Source organism: Vulpes vulpes, chromosome 3 (assembly GCF_048418805.1).
Source record: "Vulpes vulpes isolate BD-2025 chromosome 3, VulVul3, whole genome shotgun sequence".
Classification (NCBI taxonomy): domain Eukaryota; kingdom Metazoa; phylum Chordata; class Mammalia; order Carnivora; family Canidae; genus Vulpes; species Vulpes vulpes.
This window is the reverse complement of record NC_132782.1, coordinates 110550189-110573593: the sequence shown is the minus strand read 5'-3', so window position 1 is coordinate 110573593 and position 23405 is coordinate 110550189. Positions and strand designations below refer to the sequence as shown.

General features: G+C 40.4%; 1 protein-coding gene across 9 annotated transcripts in view; it reads left to right on the top strand.

Annotated features, from left to right (window-relative positions):
- RBFOX1 (RNA binding fox-1 homolog 1) overlaps positions 1-23405 on the top strand; it is a 2027925-nt gene that overhangs the window by 577032 nt on the left and 1427488 nt on the right. The window lies entirely within an intron of this gene.

The window sequence follows — 23405 nt, the reverse complement described above, 5'->3', positions numbered from 1 at the left end:
AAGAAGAAGAGAGAAAAGCATGTGTGCTGCAGCTTTTTTTCAGAGAGACACACGGGGGCAGTTGTATGTATGAGGAAAATAGGAGGCGGGCTGGTAGACAAGTCTTGTTTTGGGTTATACTTCCCATCAAGGTTCTCTCCCCACCCCAAACCTCCATTATTGGGCATCAATCATTTGGGACCTGACAGTGGGGTTACAATACATTTTATTAGACTGACCCTCAAAGGAGCCCTACTAGGTTGATTTTAATATTCCCCATTTAGGGAGGAGCACCAAAGTGTTAGCTCAAGACCAAACAGTCAGGAGGTAGATGATCATGATTTGAATCCAGACCTCTCTGGCCTGGCTCTGTCTCTTCCCCTGCCTGCTAGCAAGCTGCAGCTCACTGTTAGCTCACAGCATGTAGAAAGAATTAAAGAATAATCATCATTGCTGCTCTGTGCTGGGAAATGGCAATTAGCCTCTAGTTTGTTTGGAGTAATATCTCTGGAGACCTTTATGAAGTATTATTTATTGATAAGGAACATGCAGAACAGCCCAATAGGAGCTCTGTATTCACTGCTCTTGGTGGAGCCTCTCTATGACATGAACTTCTCTCATCATCCCAAAGATGTTGCTACTTGCTTTTGAAAATTATTGGGTACTTTCTGGGTTTTCTTTTTTTGGAAGGTCTGTAACTTCTGTGGGGAAGTGTGCTCTGTGGGATGAGCTTGCCTTAAGAGCTAGACAGACTTGGACAAATTACAGCCCTGGCAATAATCAACACTGTTGTCTTGAGTAAATAAAGCTCTTCTTTGACCTTAGTACCTATCTGGGGGCATGGCTGGGAAATTAGATACGATGTATAGGAGGATCCAGCACCTGAGGTATGGAAGGCATTTAAAAGCAACAATTATTATTGTCACAGTTGTTAAAATTTAAACACATGTTAACATGAGTGGGCAAGCACACACATGCTAGCATGAATCATGTAGTGAGAAAAAAATACTTAGATTAAAAAAATTGAAAATTTATTTACACAAAGCAGATACTCCGCAAAGAGCTAAGGGTTGAGCTTAAATATACAGAGAGATGAACTGTAAAAATCCTCTACCAAGTGGTGATCTTTAGGAGTAGGATTAAGATGAAATTACCTTAGTACAAAACATTAAAAACTCTTTCAAATTGAAAAAAAATAACAACAACAAGAAGAATAACATCCTATTTAAAGAACAAAGAGTTTTTGAGTTCTCTAAAAGACTGTTTATGTGAACAGAATGCAGCTGCAATGCGGATTGCGGTAGAGGGGAACAAAAGGGTTAACATTGCTTACGCAACTCTTCCACAAAAGCTACTTCTATAATTGACTCAAATTTTATCTCTTCATTAAAGTGAGACTGCTAATGGGTCACCCTTTCTTAGCCATCACTAAGTACTGTGTACAGTGAAAATGTGTAAGTCTGAGTACCTTTGAACAGTCACCCCCAACTTGCAGCCTTTTAGGTGACCTTCCTGTAATTAATATGAATCATTGATCCTTTATGGGCGTGTGTGTGTGTGTATGTGTGTGTGTGTGTGTGTGTGTATTGGGGTCTTCACTGTTGTTTCTCCAGGAATCCAATTAGGAATGAAAATTCAAAAAAAAAAAGGAAAGAAAATTCACTCTCAGGAGACACAGTGAACACCCTCAGATACCTGCTGACCTGAGTCAGTACAAGGATACAGCTGTTCCAGGTGGGGAACTCTGGGTTTGAGTCTGTTGTCCCTCTTTTTCTCAGCCCCAGGCCCTCTCACACCCCCAGTGACCGTCCTGTCTAAGCTGAAATGGATACAGAGCATGCCGTGCCCACAAGGTTGAGCCAGTGACCTTCTGTCTTCTGGTCTCCCTCTCCTGTCCACTTACACATGATGAATAAGTAGAGGTGTGTGGCTACAGGGACCTCAGAGTGAATGTAACTCACTGGGCTTAGAGCCATATAAACCCATCAATTTCTCTTTCTTTCTGTAACATATGAGTGAAAACCACAGGAGAGATAATGCCTGTCCTCCTGCCTATTTGAAAATGCTGTGTGTGTGTGTGTGTGTGTGAGAGAGAGAGAGAGAGAGAGAGAGTGAGTTACACAGAGACAGAAGGAGAGAGACTTTCAAGCCTCTCTTTATGAAACTCTCAGTAAATATATCTGGGTGAAGGAGGCCGAAAACACAACCATGTCTGTAGGATTTGCCTTCTTACCCAGCAAGCATAGAGGCTGTGTTCATTGAAATGTTGGCCATTATTCTATTTGACTTCTCTGATGTTCTCAGGTTGATATGTTTAAGATTAATGAGGCATTAGTTCTCAATCAAGGAGCCATAATCAAGAATACCCATTTAGCTGCAGCGAGTTGTGTCGCTGCATTAATTAATATCATTTGACCTTTGTATTTTGGGTGGGATGATGTATCGCTGCATTTTCCTGAGCAGTGCCATAAAATTGATAGCTTGAATATTGCTGCTCGTATGGCCGAATGGTTCGTTTAAGTTAAATACTGTGCTGGTAATTAATATAGGATAGGTAAGTCTGGGCAGATGATACATATTAATTCTTATTTAGTGAAGCAAGCCTTGCTGGGTGGGAGATTCAATGCTTGGAATGCTTCATCTGAAGCACTTTGGTGCTGGGGACTTTGACACTCAGAGGAAAATTCTCCTGAAGGTACCTCATGAGGAGTCGTTTTCTAACCTGGAGATCATGTCTATACAAACATTTAAACGTACAAATGGGACAGAGTCATGGGGACCCTCCATGTTAGCACTTCTCCAATAATTTCTTTAAGGATTTATTTATTTATTTGAGAGAAAGAGAGAAGCATGTGTGAACAAGCAGAGGAGGGGGTGCAGAGGGAGAGGGAGAAGCAGGCTCCCTGACTGAGCCCCCCAGGTTCCTGCATTTCTCCAATTATAATGGGTATATTGCTCAAATGTAGACTCTCTAAAGTCTTGGGTGCACTGTGATTGTTGCATTCTTCCAGATGGTGTTGACACTGCTAGTCCAGGCACCCCAATTTTTGTAGCAAGTTTCTAGGGAAGAGGTTGATCAACCTTGTTTGTAAAGGGTCAGAGAGTAAATAGTTTTGGCCTTTAAAACCATACAGCCTCCCTTACAACTATGCAACCCTGCCCTGATGTGAGGAAGTCTGCTTTAGATAGTATGTAGACAAATGGGCTTGGCTAGGATTCTTTTTGTTTTGTTTTTTGTTTTGGCTGGGTTTCAATAAAACTTTATTTTACAAAAACAGGTAGCAGGTTGGATTTGGTCCGTGGGCAGGAGTTTGCTGGCCCCTACTGTTCCACATGGGTAGGGCTGTTTTATTTGCCACCATGTTTCAATGCCTAGCAAAGTGCCAGGGGCATGGTGGGGAATGCAAAAAATATCTAAGGGCTGAGTGATCATTTCCACATTTCCTCAGTGTCAAGAGCAGATCAACCTGGCTTCCAGGATGAGTTATATCTGCTGATGCAGGAGTCAAATGCCCCAGCTCTAGACTTTTATTTCTTCTCCCTGGCTGTGAGTCAAGAAGGAGAGGGGCAAGGAGAATTTGCCCCCATTCCACAACCATTGGTTGATCTTACATGAGATGCAAATATATTCCAGACTTCTCAAAGTGCATTTATATATGTCTATCACTCTATTTACAGACATTTGATTAAAGATACACATATCACACAATAACCTGCTTTGAAAACTTAATAATGTTTTAAAAATATCTTTCTAGGGGCAGCCTTGGTGGCTCAGCGGTTTAGCGCTGCCTTCAGCTCAGGGCATGATTCTGGGTACCCAGGATTGAGTCCCACGTCAGGTTCCCTGCGTGGAGCCTGCTTCTCCCTCTGCCTGTGTCTCTGCCATTCTCTCTCTGTGTCTCTCATGAATAAATAAATAAAATATTTTTAAAAATAACAAATATATAAAAATATCTTTCTATATCATTAAATATTCTTTACAACATTATTTTTATTGGCTGTATAGTATTGCATATTTTAGTTAACTAGTTTTCTATGGGAGGACATTAATGTTATTTCCTTTACTCCAATTGCCAAGTGCTAAATATTGCTGCACATATATTTTAGAGCACAAATACACATATTATTTTAGAAAAAAAAATACTTGAGGAGCACCTGGGTGGCTTAGTTGGTTAAGCATCTGACTTCAGCTCAGGTTATGATCCCAGTGTCCTGGGATTGAGCCCCGTGTCAGCAGAGGAGGCCCTTTCTCCTTCACCCACTCCCCCTCCCAGCTCGTGTTCACTCTCTCTCTCTTGCTCACTCTCTCAAGTAAATAAATTAAAAAAATATATATATATATATATTTGAATAGGGAAATTCTGTGTGGGAAGGCAAGTGCATTTTCAGTTTTTGATCCCTTGAGACTAACTGCCCTCCATGAATTTTAGAGTCCTACCCAAAGTGCATGATACTCCCTGTTTTCCTAAAATTTTTTGAGGAAGAAATTTGAAAAGAAAAAAATAAACTATGTTTAGGGATGATTATTATGCCATATGGAATAGGGAATGCAGAAATGTTGGGGGTGGGTAGGAGAGAGACAAATCTTTGTGTGTCTAACTTTTGCCCTACAGCTTTGATTTTAGAATTAATTTTTCTAAAAAAGGAGAGACAGAATGTTTAGATTTTCTAAGTCAACTTTGCTTCATTACAAGCATAGATTATGTGCAAGGTTGGTGGGCAGTCTACATGGTTTGAAGAAGAGGTCTTAGACTTAGATCACACTGATTTACACAGCATGAATGGGGTAGGATGGGGCTTTGGTCATTCTCGCCATTTCATTATAAGGAAAGAAACACTGAATTGTAACAGCAGTTCTTTCTCTAGGAGCTTGGGTAGTGCCATAGGGGAATTCTCTCCACTCCTCACTGTGGCATCTGTTTTACTGTAGGAGAGAGACCTCACAGAAACCATGCTTCTGAATAGAAAACCATGAGAACCAAGGTCAGGACAATTATTAGGGATAAGAGTTAGGTTTCTTTAGGGTCATATTCAGAAAATGGCTTTGCTGTCAGATTGGAGTACTTCAGGGAGGTGTGAGGTATCAAAGGTATTTTTTTTTTCCTGCTCCCAATGAGCAATGAGAATTTTGGTATGTGTAAAAGTGGAGGTCCCAGCAGGAAACTGGTGACACATTCAAATTGATTAGCTTGAAGTGTGGGATTATTTGGAAAAGCATGGATAGGATAAGGGAAATTCACAGGGGATAATCTGTACCCTGAGACTAGAATAGTAATAAAGAGATAGTTAACCACTTCAAGGACTGAAGGGGAAAGAGAGGGAGGTGTTTACCAGGACCTTCTTGTGGTAAGCAAGAAGGGATTGTGGGATTTAATAGGAGGTACAGCCAATTTACAGCTACCCTGTGGGGACAGAGTGTAGGGAGTAAATATCCCAAGCTCACTCTCCTCCCTCTTTCTATCTCTTTTGACCCTCCCCCTTGACCAAATGTACCTGGAAGCCAGAGGCAAGGAAACCCTTTGGTGTCGTTTGCCCAGATCAGCCTCTTGCCTGAGCATAGGGCAGGATAGAGACAGGTGGAGCTTGGAACTCTGGGTAAATAGAAGGCAAAGAACCTGATGTGGCTGCATGGATTACTTAATCTTACTGTTTCCTCAGGCAATGCACTTTGGTTAATTTTTTATTTTTAAAGATGTTATTTATTTATTCATGAGAAACACACAGAGAGAAGCAGAGACACAGGCAGAGGGAGAAATAGGTTCCCTGTGGGGAGCCCGATGCAGAACTCGATCCCAGGACCCTGGGATCACAACCCAAGCCAAAGGCAGACACTCAACCACTGAGCCACCCAGGTTTTCCACACTTTGGTTTAGACCTGAATCCGTGAGCATCATGAACTTATAGCTACATGATATGATTTTTAAAAATCTAGTGTCTAATCAAATGCCAACTCTGGAATATTAGATGGGAAGTAGATGATTATGTGGCAGATGCAGTGGCACATACCTGCACCACATACCTGACAGATTCTTTCTAGATTGCTTTAAAGTCTCCTTGAAGATTTTACCAAATTTCTAGACTGATTGGACATTCAAATAATTTCTCCTGGGTCCCAGATGATAAATGAACTATGCCAAGGAAAACAAAATATTGATTTCATTTTTAAAGATAGAAGAGAAATGGTTTTTACATTCACCCCAAGGCAACCCATCCAAGAGCAAAATGAGCCTCATTCTCAGAAAATTTTCTTTTAAATCTAACTCAATTTTCCAGAGCCTCAGATTCAATGTGGAAACCTGTTTTGTTTGGTTCAATGTAGTTTTATGTTGTTGTTAATTTAGTTTTCCTTTGTTTGCATACTATGAACCATTTGCTAATTTTTAAAATGTTAGGATATTTGTTTTTTTTAAATTTTTTAAATTTATTTATGATAGTCACAGAGAGAGAGAGAGAGAGAGAGAGAGAGAGGCAGAGACATAGGCAGAGGGAGAAACAGGCTCCATGCACCGGGAGCCCGACGTGGGATTCGATCCCGGGTCTCCAGGATTGCGCCCTGAGCCAAAGGCAGGCGCTAAACCGCTGCGCCACCCAGGGATCCCCAAAATGTTAGGATATTTGACATAAAATCTGAATTCTCACTTCTTTTGAAACATGAAAATGTGACCATATTGGACTTTTATTACCATGTAGGAAAAAGCTTTTGGAGCCAAGAATGGGGTTTCCCTCTTTATCTGGTGCCTCCCCACTTGTTCCTGGCCATCACTCATGTAGGGGGTTTGAATTTTCAGTCTCTATAAATTCCTAGGTCCCTGCAAAGAAAGCACAGTCTCAAATAGTTTTATTGTTCTGTTCTAAGGAGAATTCATGGACACATACCAGATTTATAGGAAGCCCCTAAAACAAGTGGCTGGAAATGGAGTTACTCAATATTTGTGGAATGGGTGGACGGATGGATGGGTGGATAAATAAGTCAATGTTCATTGAAATCGCCTAGCCTCTGTTTCCCATTTTATAAATCACAGGTAAATTCTCATTAGCTAGTGGCAGCAATATCTGATTGATTAGGGAACCATCTTTGCACATGATGAAAACCCTATGCTCTGCCACTGGGATTCTGGAGCTGTCCAGCTGCTGTGTGGGTTCTGGAATTCTGAGAATCCCCAATGAGATATTTTTTCTCTAGATTGTCACTTTCTTCTCAGGATTTAAGTATTATTGGTATATAGACACCAGAGTTTAGGTGATCTAAGAAACCATTAATGGTGTGGCTTTTGGAGCTCTGAAAGTTTACATTTCCTGAGTGTCTGCGTGGGCAAGACATAGTAAGTACCCTGCACAAATTATTCAATCCTTAGCAAAGTTGTATAGGACAAAGTTTCCTGAGTGATGGAATTGGGACTTGAACCCAGTTTAGTCTGAGGCTGGAGCCCATGGTTTTAACCTCTATGATGGCATTTTGTAATATATGTATGCATATATTACATATATTACATAAGATGGATTTTAGATACTTCACCAACAAGATTATTCATTTTAGTGGTTCTATGTTTGCTTAAATATATATTAGAACAATACTAGTTTTTAATTTAGGATAATATGTGAATTTAGAAATACCTTAATATAGGTAAAGATATTTCCAATTTTAAGAAAAATTTTGAATATATAATAGTACAGCTGGTACAAATATGGCAAAAACCATGAGGGTGGGACAGGATGGATGATGTTTAGGAAATATTTCTCTATGCCAAATGAAATATCCAAAGGGACTCAGAACCCGTAAGTCCCACCTACCTCACCTGCTTCCCCTAATTCTTGAAGCCTGAAGGATCTATAGCTCTTAAGCTATTGTTAACTTCTGTGTCCTTTACATGTTTTTCATTCTAGGCTAGTAAACTAATCAACTGTTAAGAACTAAGGGAGTCCTAAGTGGAAGAGAAGTTTCGACATGGGAATCAGAGGAAATAGTTAACTATAGATAGGTATACTAGTTAACAGGACTCATATTCAGCATGGTTGCACCTTTGCATTTTCAACTCCTTTTGATTGCCTTTCCTTAAAATGGGCAAGTCTTTGCACCTCAGTTTGGAAGAAAGGTTGAAGATGTGATAGTATGATCTGACCCCATACTTGAGAGACAGTCACTAAGATCTCTGTCACTCTCTCATTCCCCTACCTGTAAGAGTTTCCAGAGAGGACTCTGTTCCTAACACATAGTGGGCACTTAGAGAAATGAGCTAATTTTTGTGAAGTTCTTACAAGTGTGCCTGGGACATCTTAGTCACCATATTTGTGTTTGTTATTATCTTTAGTATTATTAGAATAGTACATTGATTGAATGGGTTAGAGCAGAGGAAGTAGAAAAAGCATGGTTTTCAGAATCCATGGGAATTGTGTGTTAGGCCTCTGTGTTACCTGCTGTATGTACGCGCCAGCTTCTTTGCCCTGTTCTCTGTCCTACAGTAACAAGATCCTGGGTCCTCTACTGGCCATTTGGATCTGGCCATTGGAGGGCATCCTGGCTAGAAATCAGAGGGAAGGAGAAGAATGAGGTCAGGATATTTGTTCTTCTGGCTCCCTCTCTGAGATTTCCTGTGCCCTTTACCTGAAGATCAGTATTTCTTTCTCAAGCACCTGTTCTGAACAGTTCTCTTTCTGAGTTCTCTTTATGACTGCCTCTCACCCCCTTGTTCCTTGAGACCTAGGGATAATGATGGCTTTGTTGATTTATGTTGATATTAGATCTGGGGCCTTGGTGGAGTTCCTCAACTTCCTTGGGCTTAGTAGCTTCATCTACAAAACAACTAAGCCAGGGTCTCAAACTCAGATGTCAGGGACCAGGCAAGTGTCTCAAATGAGTGAGGTGGGTCTGTACCCAGCCTGAAGCCTTTTCTCCATTCCCACCATGATGCCACGCAAGAAAGCAGGCTCAGGTGACTAGACCTTTTGATTTGTGAAGAGAATCCAGAAATCCAGCTTGTGGTATGAAGTTTCTTGATCTGGAAGTGTTGGAAACTAAGTAAATGTTAATTTTGAAATATCCGGTAGGCCGCAATTTGGGTTACGAGTTATTGAAAAGACCACAGGTAATACATACAAGGCAGTGTTTCATAGTGGTTTGGAACACAGATTCTGGAGCTTCACTGCCTTGGTTTGAAGGAAGGCTGTGCTTACTAGGTGACCTTGGACATTTTACTTTGCTTCTTTGAGCTTCAGTTTCCTCACCTACAAAATGGGGATAATCTCAGACCAGTCACATAGGGTCATAATGAGGATTTAAAGAGTTCACATTTGAAAAGATTTAGGAGAGCAATATGTAAAAACCACTACATAAGTACTGGTAAATAAAAATGAATAAATATGATATGGTTGATGTAATGCTTGGTATATTGGAGATTTTCTGTATATGGGAGCTTAAGCAAATGAATGTCCAGGTCTTAACTATGGGAATATGAACACAAAGTTTTCCAGCCTCTTGTGTATTATTAAGTTAACATGCATTTCCAAAATAATGGAAGCTTTTAATTTTATTTCTCCCTCCAGAATGGTCTATTTAATGCCAGTTGCCTTGAGTTAGTGGTGTCTGACTTCAGAGGTCCTCATCAGGGTACATTGATACTCAGCCCTAAGATTGTTCTAATAAGCTTTATTGACTTGCTGAACCTCAGAGTTCTTTTTATTGACATGCAGTGTAAATCATTCCATCTGACATTTGAATGTCCTTTCTGAGAAACGTGTTAGACCTTACATGGGTACTGAGCTCCTGATGATGTGTGCATTCCTTAGTCAAGCGTGCAGGGCCTTAGATGAAGATATCACACACACAGCCTTGTTTTAAACTAAGATTGGATGGGGGAAAGGCCATGAAATTTTGTTTTGTGGGGGAAAAGAACTTTTTCTGAGCTATGGGAAAGGTGTATGTTTTAATAGGGCTATAGTTATTTCCTCTGCCATTAGAAACTCTTAAAAGCCTTGGGATGCGTGGGTGGCTCAGTGGTTGAGCGTCTGCCTTCAGCTCAGGTCATGATCCTGGGGCCCTGGGATCAAGTCCTGCCTTGGGCTCCCTGCAGGGAACCTGCTTCTCCTTCTGCCTATGTCTCTGCCTCTCTCTGTGTGGCTCTTTATTTAAATAAATAAATAAAGATAAATAAAATATTAAAAAAAAGAAACTCTTAAAAGCCAAGAGGTCATTGCTTAATATTTGGTGGCTTGAGAAGAACAGATAGTGATACACAAGCTCTCTTTGCAGAGAGGATCATGTGACTTTGCATTCAGAAACTTTTTGTTCAAATCTATTCTTGAAAAGGGGAAGGAAACACACCCTGCAGCTGAAATTTTCTAATACAATAGCCATTTAAGGAACCATCATGCCTTCCAGGAATTCAGTTTCTTGGATAATGTTTCATGAGCCCATCTGGACACTCATTCCTTTCCTCAGTCATTCTGCCAATGTTTATTGGGCATCTGCTACGGGCCAGGCACCTGCTAGTGCTGGGAGTACATTGACAAATGTGACAGTGTCCCTGCCCCTGAGACGCTCATGATCTACTTGGGAAGATATGAAATTGATCATTAAAATAGAAGGCATTAGCTGTTACAATAGAGCAGGGGTTTTTAACTTTGGCACTGCTGACATTTGGGGCTGGATCATTCTTTGTTGCGGGGGCTGTCTGTGCACTGTAGAATGTTTAGCAGCATCCCTGGCTGCCACCCACTAGATGCCAGAAGAATCTTCCCTCCAGGGATGACAACCCAAAATGTCACTAGACATTGCCAAACATCCCCTGGGGAACACTGCTGCCCCTGTTGCGAACCACTGTTAAATAGAGATATTTACACAATTTCTTGGGAAAGGAGCAACTGATTCATCTAGGAGAAATGGGGTAAGTTTTTAAAAAGGATGATGGCATTCGAGCTGGGTCTTGAGATAGAAATATGGTTCTACAGCCAGTGAAGTAGAAGTTCAGCCCTTCAGGCAAAGGGGATACAATATTATGGCAGAACATAGACCATTTAGAGAACAATGTGTAGTTCTTTGTAGGTGAAATTCTACTGCATAGCAGATGAAGCTATAAGGGCAAGCTTGGGCCAGTTCACGGAGAGTGTCATGTGCCGAGTAAAGATGGTTAGACTTTATTCCATGGGTAATGGAGAAGAAATGAGCTTATTAATTAGATAAGTGGTATGTAAATATTTGTGTTGCATGGCTTATTTGATAGTTTGTTCAGCACCTGGTAATAGCATCCCCATTTTCTTTGGGGTAATTACCTGTCTACCACTCTGAGACTGGTGGTTTAGGTGGGGATGAACACATACTCTGGTTCCATAGATCTGGCTAAACAGAGCACTGGTATCCACCTCATCATGTGATTAATTCAGTGGTGGGAATGTGATCTCATCCAGGTCAGTGGGGGCACGTTCTAGCAGTGGCAGACATTCTCCTTCTGCTGGGGCTACTAGTTTGGTAGAATATTACCTTGAAGTCTGGACTTATTGGAGGACATTTTGACATAGCAATTAAAGAATGTGCCAAGGAGGACACCAACATAGAGCAAGGTAGGAACAAGAGACGAAGAAAGAATGATCTTCATTGTTTGAGCATTTGGTTCCAGCCATGCCTGAAACCAGTGTGCTTTGGAACTTTTATCCCCTTGTGTCAATAAATCACGTTTCTAGTTTATACTGTGTTGAGTTGAGTTTCTGTAACTTGGAAGAAGAGAGAGGCTTGACCAAGTATTTAAGACACTGTTTTTTGATATCTAGAGAATGGAGTGTGGGCAGGGAAAGGTTTTTCACAAGAAGACCAGCTAAGAGGCTAGTGTCCCAGTCCAGACAAAAGATAAGATGCAGTGAGTGGAAATGAAGGGAATCTAAGAGAACTGAAGGAGGAGATAAGAGTTTCTATCTGACATATTGAGTTACATGCATGGCTTGCAAGCCCCTCACTCTTGACCCTGATCCATCCTTTCCTCTTATGTCTGGACCATCCATTTATGATTATACCTTCCTGGGAATGGGAATATGATAGTCAGCACCTAAGATGGCATTAAATTATCCCTCTCTCTTGGAACCCACATTCTTGTGTAGCCTCTTCTCTGTAGGTATAGGCTGGAATTTTTTTTTTTTTTAAGGCTGGACTTCTTGATTCACTTTGAATGTGTGGAATATGATAGAAATAATGAGATATCACTTCCAAAACTGGGTCATAAAAAGACATTGATCTCCCTTTTGGGTGCCCCTTTTCTTGCTTGAGAGAAGCAGCTGCCATGTTGTGAGCTGCCCAACTGAGAGGCTAGGAACTGAGGTTAAACACCAACTTACAATTCTCAGTCCAGGAACCTTTGAAGGACAGAATCCTTTCAACAATGAGATGAGTGAGTTGTGGAAGCAGATTCTTCCCTAGTCAACTCTTGAGACAAAACTACAGCCACAACTGATAGTTTCAGCCTTGTTAGAGACTAAGCCAGAGATGCCCATTAAGCTGTGCCCATATCCTGATTCAGACACTAGGAGTTAATATTTTCTGTTCTGAGCTGCTAAATTTTGGAGTAAATAGTTATTAATAGCATTAAGAGATAAATATTGCAGTGGGACTTCATTCCTATTTTATGATATATATATAGTAGGCAATCAATAAATACTTGTAGAATAAGTTAATAGACTCATTATAAACAGCAGATCCAGATGCTTCGCAAATAGCCAGATGACAATGGTATGAGGGTACTTGAAACATAGGGATGGAGACTCAGCTGAAAGGTGAAGGGTGCAGAAACCCTTGGGATCCAGCAGCAGTGGGGACATAAATTCTTGGGGTCTGGCAGCTGGGGGGACCTGGCATATAGGAAGTGACTATAGAGAAGTGTGTGAAGAGTGGGATGCATTTAAGGAGGGTGGTGTCTAGGCAGAGTAGATAGAAAAAAGATATCATTATGGAGCAACTCAGAGGAAGGAAGATGCCAGGAGGGAGAGTTTCTGAAACCAAAGAGAGGTGTCAAGGGACTGTCAACATGTCAGATGATGAAGAGATAGCAACCAAGATTAAGGACTTAATGTGGCATTGGGGTGGGGTGGGGAGGGCAGTCATCAGTTAAGAAGATGCTGACGTCATAGCTTCAATGGAGTTGTATTGAACAGAAAAAGCAGATTACAGTAGGTCATTGAAAAATGGAGAAATGAAGGTGATAAACATGGTTAGATTGGCAGTAGAGGTAGAGACCCAAGTGCACTTAAGGTTGAGGAAAAGTTGAGGGAGGAGGATTAACATAAGTGAGCTTCAGCATATTTACCTTCTGACAGCCAGGAGAGTCTGAAGATAGAGCAGAGGGAGCCATTAACTGGTGGAGAAAGATCCCAGAGGAGGGGTGGAAAGATGGAAGCAAGGCACTCCAGCAGGGCATTTAGCCTTGGCGCTGAGAAGTGTGTTCAGATAAGTACTTACATTTTGGTTCAACATCTGTCCTGTGCTGTTCTGTTCTGTATTCTCTGTGAACTACTCCAGAAAAATGTGGTCGCTTTTATTGCCAAGTTGCTTAATTGCCTTACGGAATAATGGCAAGCAAGCTAGTCTTGGAGCTTTTGAACACAGAGACGAATGAACACAGGAAGAGGTAGAGAAATCAAATAGACTGATGGCCTTTTTATTGACAGTCTTTCTAGTTGGTTACCCTTTCTTTTGTCAGTCTAGTAATGGTTGCTGACATCTGCAAAATACTTTTTAAACTAAAAATAGAGAGGAATGGTAGAAAATTCTACATGCTATCATCAGGCATATATGGTTCGTGCTTTGCTTTTTTTCCCCCCTTTTGTTTATTAATAAAAGAGCTTCTCGTGCAAATGTCAGGTCCAGGCCATTCTTCAACATTGCTTCCAGGATTACTACCACTTCATAGTGTCTAAAAACGACCTACCAAAAAGGAATGATGGTCTACTTTATTTGATATACTTAAGTCTACCACCTAAAACTGCCAGTGCATTTTCACCTATTTATGCTTTATCCTCACACCAGTGAGTTAGGTAGGGCTTTCTTGCAATGAAACTGGTTCAGCAAACCTTGACTGCCTCCATGCTGCCTGCCTGCGTCAGGAACTGAAGGCTCCTGAAGCCCAATTTGTTTATTCTCACTAATGCATTACATCACTGTTTCTTAGTTTTACTTATGGCTACAGAGACTCCAAAATGGTACTTCCTGAGTGGTCCCAGGGGCTCCTTGCAAAATACCTGTAGATTTTAATATATTCATGGTGCATAATCAGTGCTTCAGAATCTTGCTAACAATTACCTCTTTTCTGTGAGTTTGAGAGCACAGCAAGCAATCATGTTTTCAAAGAGAAGGGAAATACCCATGCACAAAGCCCTCAGATCTTTCAATGTTGAATTCCCATTCTCCCCCCACTTCCAACCCTATCCACAAGTCATTCTGCTCTTGGACTAATGACACAGGTACTTGGAACACCTGTGGTAGGAATATATGGCATGTGTGTGTGTGTGTGTGTGTGTGTGTATAATTTGAAAAATCAAACTCCCAGGTCTCATACCAGGCTTTGTGAATCAGAATCTCTAGAATGGTACCCAGGATCTGAATTTTGGTAAACATCAGAGAGAATTTTTATATATATCCTGGTTGGACAACCACAGGACATTTGGACACTGGATCAGTGGAGCTTCCTAGGTAATGAAAGATACAGTTTCTTTCCATTTCTATAGGGCACATCATTGACTGCGCCTGCAAAGCCAGTAAGTCCCCTTCTCTCTTCATGGGCTCATTGAGAATATAGAAGGGACTGTCATTGCCCCACACCCTCAGACCCCTGTCCCCAAGTGTTTAGCATTACATACATGCATTCTGGGCTTCCAAAGATCAGTACCACTGCCTAAGGACTCTGACTACTAGATTGCACTATTCCTGTGCGCAAGGAAGGCTGAAATGGCATTGGATTAACACATTACCATACTCAACTAGCCTGTAAGCAATGGCTGACATGAATAATTGTATAAATACTCAAGCTACTGTGACCCCTGCGTGGAATAGCTATAGGGGGTATTTCTACCCTGGCTTCCAGAATTCTTAGTAGGAATAATTTCCAGTTACTCACTATCACAGTGAGTTATCACAACTTGCTTGACAGTACACTTTTTGTTGGCTCCTGTCCCTTCCCTAACTTACTTTCCTACTCCTTGGCCATTGTTTCCTTGGTTTGCCACCCAAATTTATACATGCAATCAAATACTTGTTTCAGGGTCTTCTTCTGGGGAAATCCAAAAGAGTATCTGTGGATTAATGCAGCAGAGCATTTTAAGGCAAACCTAAGGTAATGGTGTGGGGAAACTCAAAGAAAGGGAAACCAAACAAGGTGTGGAAACATGCTTCATGGAGGAGAGATTGCTTTTTGCCAAATGCCCAAACTGTATCCTCTAGTTATTTATATTCAGAATCCCAAATTTTAGCTATTTTCTGAAATTTCCTCATTTTAACTACTATATAGTCTTGAAAGATATTCCCAGTGATTCTTTTTAATTTACAGATTTGTGCCTCTTAATAGAAGTATAAGGAATAAATAGAAATAATAAACGTATAAATGGAGAGTATAGTAATGCATACTCTGACCATGATTTACAGATATTTTACTTCTCAGAGCATCTATAACCCACCAGTAACCACTGCAAATGCATATTCTTCCTCGTAAGGTTGCATATTTCATTCTAAATGGCTTAAATATCTTTGTTTATCCATTTGTAATAAAATGACTAGGACTTAAAATAAAGTAAGTGCATTTGAAAGAAATCGATTGTCAATACTCTGTGCTGCTAATACATGGAACATTTTTCCCCCTGAGGTGTTAGTACATTAAGGCAAAACTATTTATGTTCTGATTATAAATTCATTAACTATTTACACCTCATTGACTTACAGCTTTTATTTTTTTCCTAAGTCTCACTTTTAACCTTCATGGTTGACTTTACTGGAATTATTCAAAGCAAGGTTTACTTTTTTTTAAAAAATGTATATTTTTAGGGGTGCCTGGGTGCTCAGTTGGTTAAGTGTCTGCCTTTGACTCAGGTCGTGAGTCCATCAAGCCCTGTATCAGGGTCCTTGCTCAGTGGGAAGCCTGCTTTTCCCTCTACTCCTTCCCCTCACCCCCATGTTCTTTCTCAAATAAATAAATAAAATCTTTTAAAAAGTATATATATATATACATATATATAGCTTTATATATATATATACACACACATATATAGTTTTATCTATGTGTATATATACATATTTAGTAGGACTTTAGAATATGTACACAATTTTTTCGTCTCATGGCCTTTGGACCTCCTATACCTAAAGAGAGATTTTGGAGATAGAGTGAAGCACGCCATGACCCTGAAATCAGACTCCTAACAATTTAAAAATGAGATTTTGATCTTGTTGGGTTTGTAAACTTTGAAAATTTGTCTTTTTCTTCCTCTGAGCCTCTGTTTCCTTATCTGAGATATGGGAATAGTAATGGTACCTACCCTCCAAGGCTGCTCTGAGGCTAGATGTCATGTTTGAGGTGAGGCATAGAGAAAGTTCTCAAAACTGTTTTTTGCCCCCTTCTTTTTCCTCAAGTTCTAAGCAGGCATAATTATTTATTACCTTATCTAGTGATAGAATAAAACTCCCAATTCACCATTCAGTTCTAAGCGAGTGAAATTGGCAAGCACTTTTTGCTAATGGCCACTCAGACTCAGAACTTACTTTTGAAGCTGGAAGAAAGGAGGTTATGGTCAGTTCTGCATAAACTGCCTCGATGGGTCATCGAGGATTGTGGTGATTTTGTTCTCTTTGTTAGTTTAAGGCAGTCTGCATGTTGGCCAGAAGACTCAGCCCAATATGAAAGCATCTAGAGAAGTAAGATGAAATAGTCAAAGTGCAGAAAGCAACAGAATTACCAAGACCACATTGCATTTCTTCAAGTTGACCCTGCTGGATAGCTGTTATGTGGAAGTCCCCGCTCATTTCATCTGAGCAATTCCCATGTCCAGGCTTGATGCTGAGGGCTTCTTGTGTATATCATTTAATACTTGATACCTTGGCCTGAATCCTAAAACAACAACTTACTAGATTGGTAATGGTGAGCAAGTGTCTTCATTTATCTGGACCTCAGTTTCTTCATGTGTAAAATGAGAATAATAATAAAAATTAGTTAATGGAGTTGTTATGAGGGGTCTCTGAGTTGATGAGTGGAGGTTTTGACCATGATCCTTGGTAGATAGTAAACCTGAGTAAATGCTAATTGTTATTACTGCATCACTGATACTAATAGCAGCAGAAGTAGTACTATCACTATATTGATGAGGATGCTTTAGATCATTGGACCTCAACTTGGATGATTTTTGCCCCTCAGGGACAGAATGGAAATATCTGGGGATATTTCTGGTTCTCAAAACTGGTAGGAGGGGAAAGGGGATGTTAGGGAGTGCTACTAGTATTGAGTAGAGGCCAAGGATGCTGCTAAACATCCTACAGGACACAGCCCCACCACCATAAAGGGTTATCTGATCCAAAATGTTAGTAGTGCCAAGTTTGAGAAACCTTGCTTTAGGCCACATATAATCTTAAACAAGCTGACAAAGTAAGAGAATATGTCATCACAAGGAACAGAGAATGCAGCTGTGTGGTAGTTTAGAATGTTCATTGACTTAATGGCTCCACAGCCTCATAGATGTTCCTGGTTCTCTATTCTTTCTTGCTCTGTCATCCTCAGGCTGGTAGTAAGGTATCTACATAAGGTCTAGAGATCCTAACTACACAAGGAAACATCTGGAATAAGGAAAAAAAAAAGTCTTTTCTGTGGCTTTCACTGGGTCAAGAAAAACGTTTGCAATAACCACCTTTTCCCAGATCAGTTGACAGGGACTCTATGATAGTTCCTGGACTAATCACTTATAAAGAGCCTAGAAGTATTATGCTTGAGGATGTGGGTCAGATTCAATATCCTCTGTATTAATAGTTGCTAGAATATATTAATTATGTTTTCATTATTTTTATCATCGTCATCATCATCCCTATTTTTTCCTTTTTTTCTATTTCACAAAAAGGGAAATGGGGGATTAGTGGTTTTTAAAAAAAATCTTGCATAGTTCACATTGATATTAAGTGATAGATATACGATATGAAAAAAAAAAAAAAAACCAGAATCTCTTACTCCAGAGCTTTATCTACTTTTTTAAAAGATGTTTGATAGAGTATCTTTTTTTTTTTTTTTTAAACAGAGAGAGCACATGTCAGTGGTGGAGGTTGGGGGAGTGGGGAGAGGGAGAGAGAGAGTCTTAAGCAGGCACCATGCCCAGCATGGAGCCATCCTGGGGCTCCACCTTATGACCATGAAATCATCACCTGAGCTGAAATAAGGAGTCCAACCCTTAACCCACTGAGTCACCCAGGTGCCCCAACAATGTATTTTTAAAGATATACCAAATGACAATTCGCTCACCTTAAACCAAGGACACAGCTTAGTCTCTATACTCATTATTGGCCAAGCATTTGGAAATCTTTGTTTACTTGCTTCTGACCACACTCAAACTATTTGTTTTCAAAATGCTTTTTATATAAGCAGGCTCCCTTTCCTGCCACAGATCACTAAATCTCCCTTTTTATTTTTCTTACTCCAAGACCAATGGACTAGGAATCCCTACTTTCATGACTGTAAATCACTGACATGATGCTAAGGTTATCTAAATGGTCTGAGTTTTAGTAAACAGAAAGATAAGCTGAGTCATGATTTATGCTTCATGAACACAGCTCTGATACAAAACAGACTTAATTTTGAGTCCTGGCTTAACTATGCACTAGCTCTGTGAGCTGCCAAGCCATTGAACTTCCCCCTTCTTTTGGGCTTTAGTTTTCTCACCTATAAAAAGGAAAACATAGTGGTACTTACACCTAGAGTTGTACTGTAAGATTAAATGAGATAATACAATTAAAGAGCTTATATAGTAAATGCCACATGCTTCTTATTTCTATTGCTATTCTTTTCATCATGATTATTCAAAATCTTTTTTTATGTTACTGTTACTGCTATCATCATCATCCTTTGGGGGATGTAGGCAGGAGAGAAAAAGGATGAGCCCAAAAAGAAGCAGAAAAACCATTATGTTTACCCATTCCAAAGAGATTTTTAAGCAGTGTGAAAGTTTGTATCTTTTCAGAAAAAGGAAACTCATCCTTAGACACTGGATGGCTCATTCTCAGTATTAAATGCTTTGGTTAATATCAAACTCCTGAACTTCATGATAGATCGTGAGTTAGTTCAGCCAATCAATAACTGTATATTGAGTATCTGCCATGTGCCCAATGACTGAAGGGAGAATAGAGAATATGAGGTGAAATCCATTCCCCTGTGGTCTTCAGACTATTTAATTAGTTCATTAGTTGACCCAGACTGTGATAAAGCTTTGAGGTAAGCCTGAAGCCTGAGAACTTGTGGGCAAGGCAGGTCTTACGGAATACTAAGATAGTGCAAATAATTTTATTGAATCAGAGTCATTTTTAGATACATTTGAATATAGTATCCTCTCTTCAGTGACTGCTATTGAAAAGTATCTTTTGGGAAGAGAAACAGAAGGATGCTTGATTACTTCAACTAGTTTTAGTTTGCTTTTTTCATTCTTCTCTTATCCTAATATACCACTCGTCATCCTAAAAATCCTACAGTACTTTGGAGTAACCTATGAACCCCTAGAATTCACTAGGTGTTTACAGTGATAATCTGGAAAAGTCCTTGAGCAAATAGGAGATAACAGTAAAATGATCATTGAAGCATCAGTGAAGAAGGCAAAGCAATGTCCAGGCCCTAAGTACTGGAATTAGGGATGGTAGATCTTGACATGCTTTAGAGTCATTCTCTCAAAATTTGCCTTTTGGTAAAGCAAACATGCCTTTTGTTTCAATTCAGGGCCCTTTATGAGCTTGCCCAGCCTATATCTTCACCTTTCTCCTTCACTACCTTGCCTTCTGTACCACATGCCAGACCCTTGTATTTTAGCATGACTCTACTTATATTGAATAGATTTTCTGTTCCTTAAAGGAGTTATACTCCCTTTTGCTTTGGACAGTCTCTTAAGCTGTGTTCTTCTCCAGGAATATCCTTCACCCAACATTTGGGGTAATTCCTACTTCTCCATTTAGAGGTGATCTCCTCTAGAAAGCTTTGCCTGACTTTTCCCTCTCCCCCGTGTCTGGCTATATGCTGCTGTTCAATATGCACCAAAATCTTTCAAAACTGTTGAAATCACTTATTTATGTATCTACTTATCATAGTAGAGTATAAACTCCTTAAGTGCAGAGACTGTCTGGTTTATACAGGAAATGGTTTACAGGAGAGACTAGCCTTAAGTAAGTAAGACACATGTTTGATGGCTGGAAGAATTAAGGACTAAGTGAATGGTTGAACAGATTTATCTCAACCCACTTCAAAGAGGTCATCCCATTTAGACGGTAGTGACCATAAGGGAGAAGGAAGGTTCACCAAACGTTGATTGAGCTTATTATTGTTGGGCCCCAAGCACTGAGGAAAACTCCTTGACATCAAAGACCTTTCAGTCTAATGGAAGAGAACATTTACAATAGGTGAAGACAAATGATATAAAATTAAATAGAGGTGTTCAGAGAGTTTAAAAGAGAGACACTGGTCTTCTCTCTCTGTGTGTGGGGAGGTGAGGGTTGGCAGAGAGAAAGGGATGCCCAAATCTAAAATCTAAAAGCTACATATAAACTATCCAGGAAAAGAGAATTTGTAATTTTCCAGGTTGGAGAAGCAGCATATGCAAAGGATTGGAGACAAACAAGAGAAGATTATCCCCAGATCACTGGGGATCGCACCATAAAATGAGAGCCAGATAATCTAGAAGTTTGTAACCCATGTAGAAGACTGTTGACTTTATTTCAATGGGCTATGAAGAACTATAGGAAGATCCTAAGTTTGAAAGTGAGAAACAAAATTACACTCTAGATGGATCTTGAGCGCTTTGAGCAGTGTTATGCACTCTCAGACAACCATGAGGGTAAAAAGTCGTTCTTATCTACCAGCTTTATGGAACACATTTTGACCTACGCTTAGATCACAAATTGCAAAGTATGTTCCACGTCCAGTAGGAGGAGCCAAAGTCTCCACGTTTTTTACCACCAGAGCTGGGTAGGTCATGGCCTTGGGATGTCCCAGAGACTCTCTCATTCAGCAACTCTCATTACCTAAAAGTGGCTCAACATGGAGGAATGATAGAGAAACTCTGCCTGGAATATGAAAAATCATTGTGAAAAAGAAACGAATACTATCCAAATGAATAGCGTAATAGCATGCTATATTGATCTTTACTCTTAATTTAGTTTTAGATTGTAACGAATGTCTCCCTCACTCATATTAAAGCTTTCTTAAGCCACAAGGCAACACAGGTACCAGTGAGTCATGCCTGATTCTCAAACTAATATATCTAAGCTTATTTCTACTCCAAAATAAGTCAGAGTCGACTCAGACTGACCTTGATTTTGAGAGAGTTAAATATGTTTTATTTCATTTCCAACAGAAAGATATATATTAAAAATAATAATAAAAGCACCCAGTGATTACCCATTTTAATGAAACAACAGCCAGTGGTTTTTTTTTTTTTTTTTTTTTTTTTTTTTGCCTTGAATGATTGTATTCATTTTTTCCCCTTCTGGAATAAAAATGAAGGAGCACAGAGAAACAATTCCTGTTAGTGAATTTGCACAAAACATTATATTTCAACAGAACTTCCCATTAACTGCCATTTATTTCTTCTCTCATTATTGATAATTTGCTTTTAAATTGAGAATACCTTTTTTACAACCCATCTTATCTCCCTGCACGGCTAGACAATTACATTTAAATTCGGTGGTTTTCCCATTGTAAACAGTTTCTGGAGGAAATGATTACAATGTTACTAACCCAGATTTATGGCTTCATTGTGCTATCAGTGAAGGATAAGAGACTAGTATAAAGGGGAAAAAAAGTTGTTTACATACAAATATATTATCATCACAGAGAGTCCTAAGGAAGCAGATGGTAAAACCAACCCAAATTGTAAAATCATGTACTGGGGCCAGTGACAAAGATGCCTTTCTGGATTTTGCAAGCATATTTTCTCAAATGATGATAAAATAATATATGTTTTTAAAAATTTCAGTTGTAGTTAGGAGTTTCCTTTCTTTGTTTTATTCTAATGTTGGAAGAAACCCTCGCCTGACAGGATTGCAGAGGAACTCCAGTAGGGCCTGCTATTCCTTAGGCACTAGGAAACACTCAGGTTACAAAGCAACACATGCAACATGGTCTCCACTTTTGGAAATCTCACATCTTACTTGGAAGAAGCCATACTGCAAATGCAAAAACAATCGAAGGGGTGGACAGGAAAATGAACCTGAGCCTCAGATCAAGTGTGTATGGCTAGAATCTGGCCTTGTGCAATCCCAGTTGCCCCCTAAAAGGCAGGGTAGGGCAGGGGTACATCCCATGAAATTAGGAAGACCTGGCCAGAGACCCTGGTTCATTGCTCATTGTGTGACCTTCAGCAAATTATCACTCTATAGCCCTCAAACCTTCCTGTGCAACACAACCACCTAAAATGTGTATCCAAAAAACAAAACAACACACAAACAAACAAACAAACAAACAAACAAATGGAGGAGTTTCTGGCTCATTGAGTCCAGGGTGGGCCCCAGAAAAGAAGCGGCATTGCTTGAACTTCTCTAAGCACCTCATTGGGGAAAGGGTTAAACCTGCAGTACCTACTTTCGCAGGTTGTTGAGAAAATTCAATGTGAATGTTTCAAATAGCATCTGGCAAAAAAAAAAAAAAAAAAAAAGTGCTTATCAAGTAGTAGTATTTATTTAGGAGTCACAGGGACTCTGACACTAAGGCACCTGCTAAGAGGACAGTCTCTAGACGCGTCCAGAGTTAGCACCCAGCGCAGGGATGAGGCGGCCTGCGAGAGGCCAGGGCAGGGCCACAGTGCGTTGACTTCCTGCGGGATATCTGGCCGGCCTAACTTTTTGCTTCTCAGCTAGGGCTCCATCTACGTCCCGCAGCTAGATTTAGATTCGCCAGACAACTTTCCCACGCCAGAAGCTGATGGGTCAGGAAGCCGCTTCCACTTCGCATTTCTCGGGGCATTCGTCTATTCTCCCTGCGGTGGGGGTGGGGTGGGGTGGGGTGGGGGTGGTGGTCAAGATGCAAGGAGGCGCTGGTGCTCTGTGAGCTAGACTACTTTGGGACAAGGACCTGGGGGGACGCAGAAGCTTTGGGCTGGCTACCCCTCCTCTCCCCTCTCACCCTTCCACCTGTTCAGGCCGGGAGACCTAGGCATGGGGTCACCTGCAGACCCCGGCCCTGCGCTCCGCTGCCTGCTGGCATCCGGGGCTGCACGCGTGACAGCAGCAGCGGCCC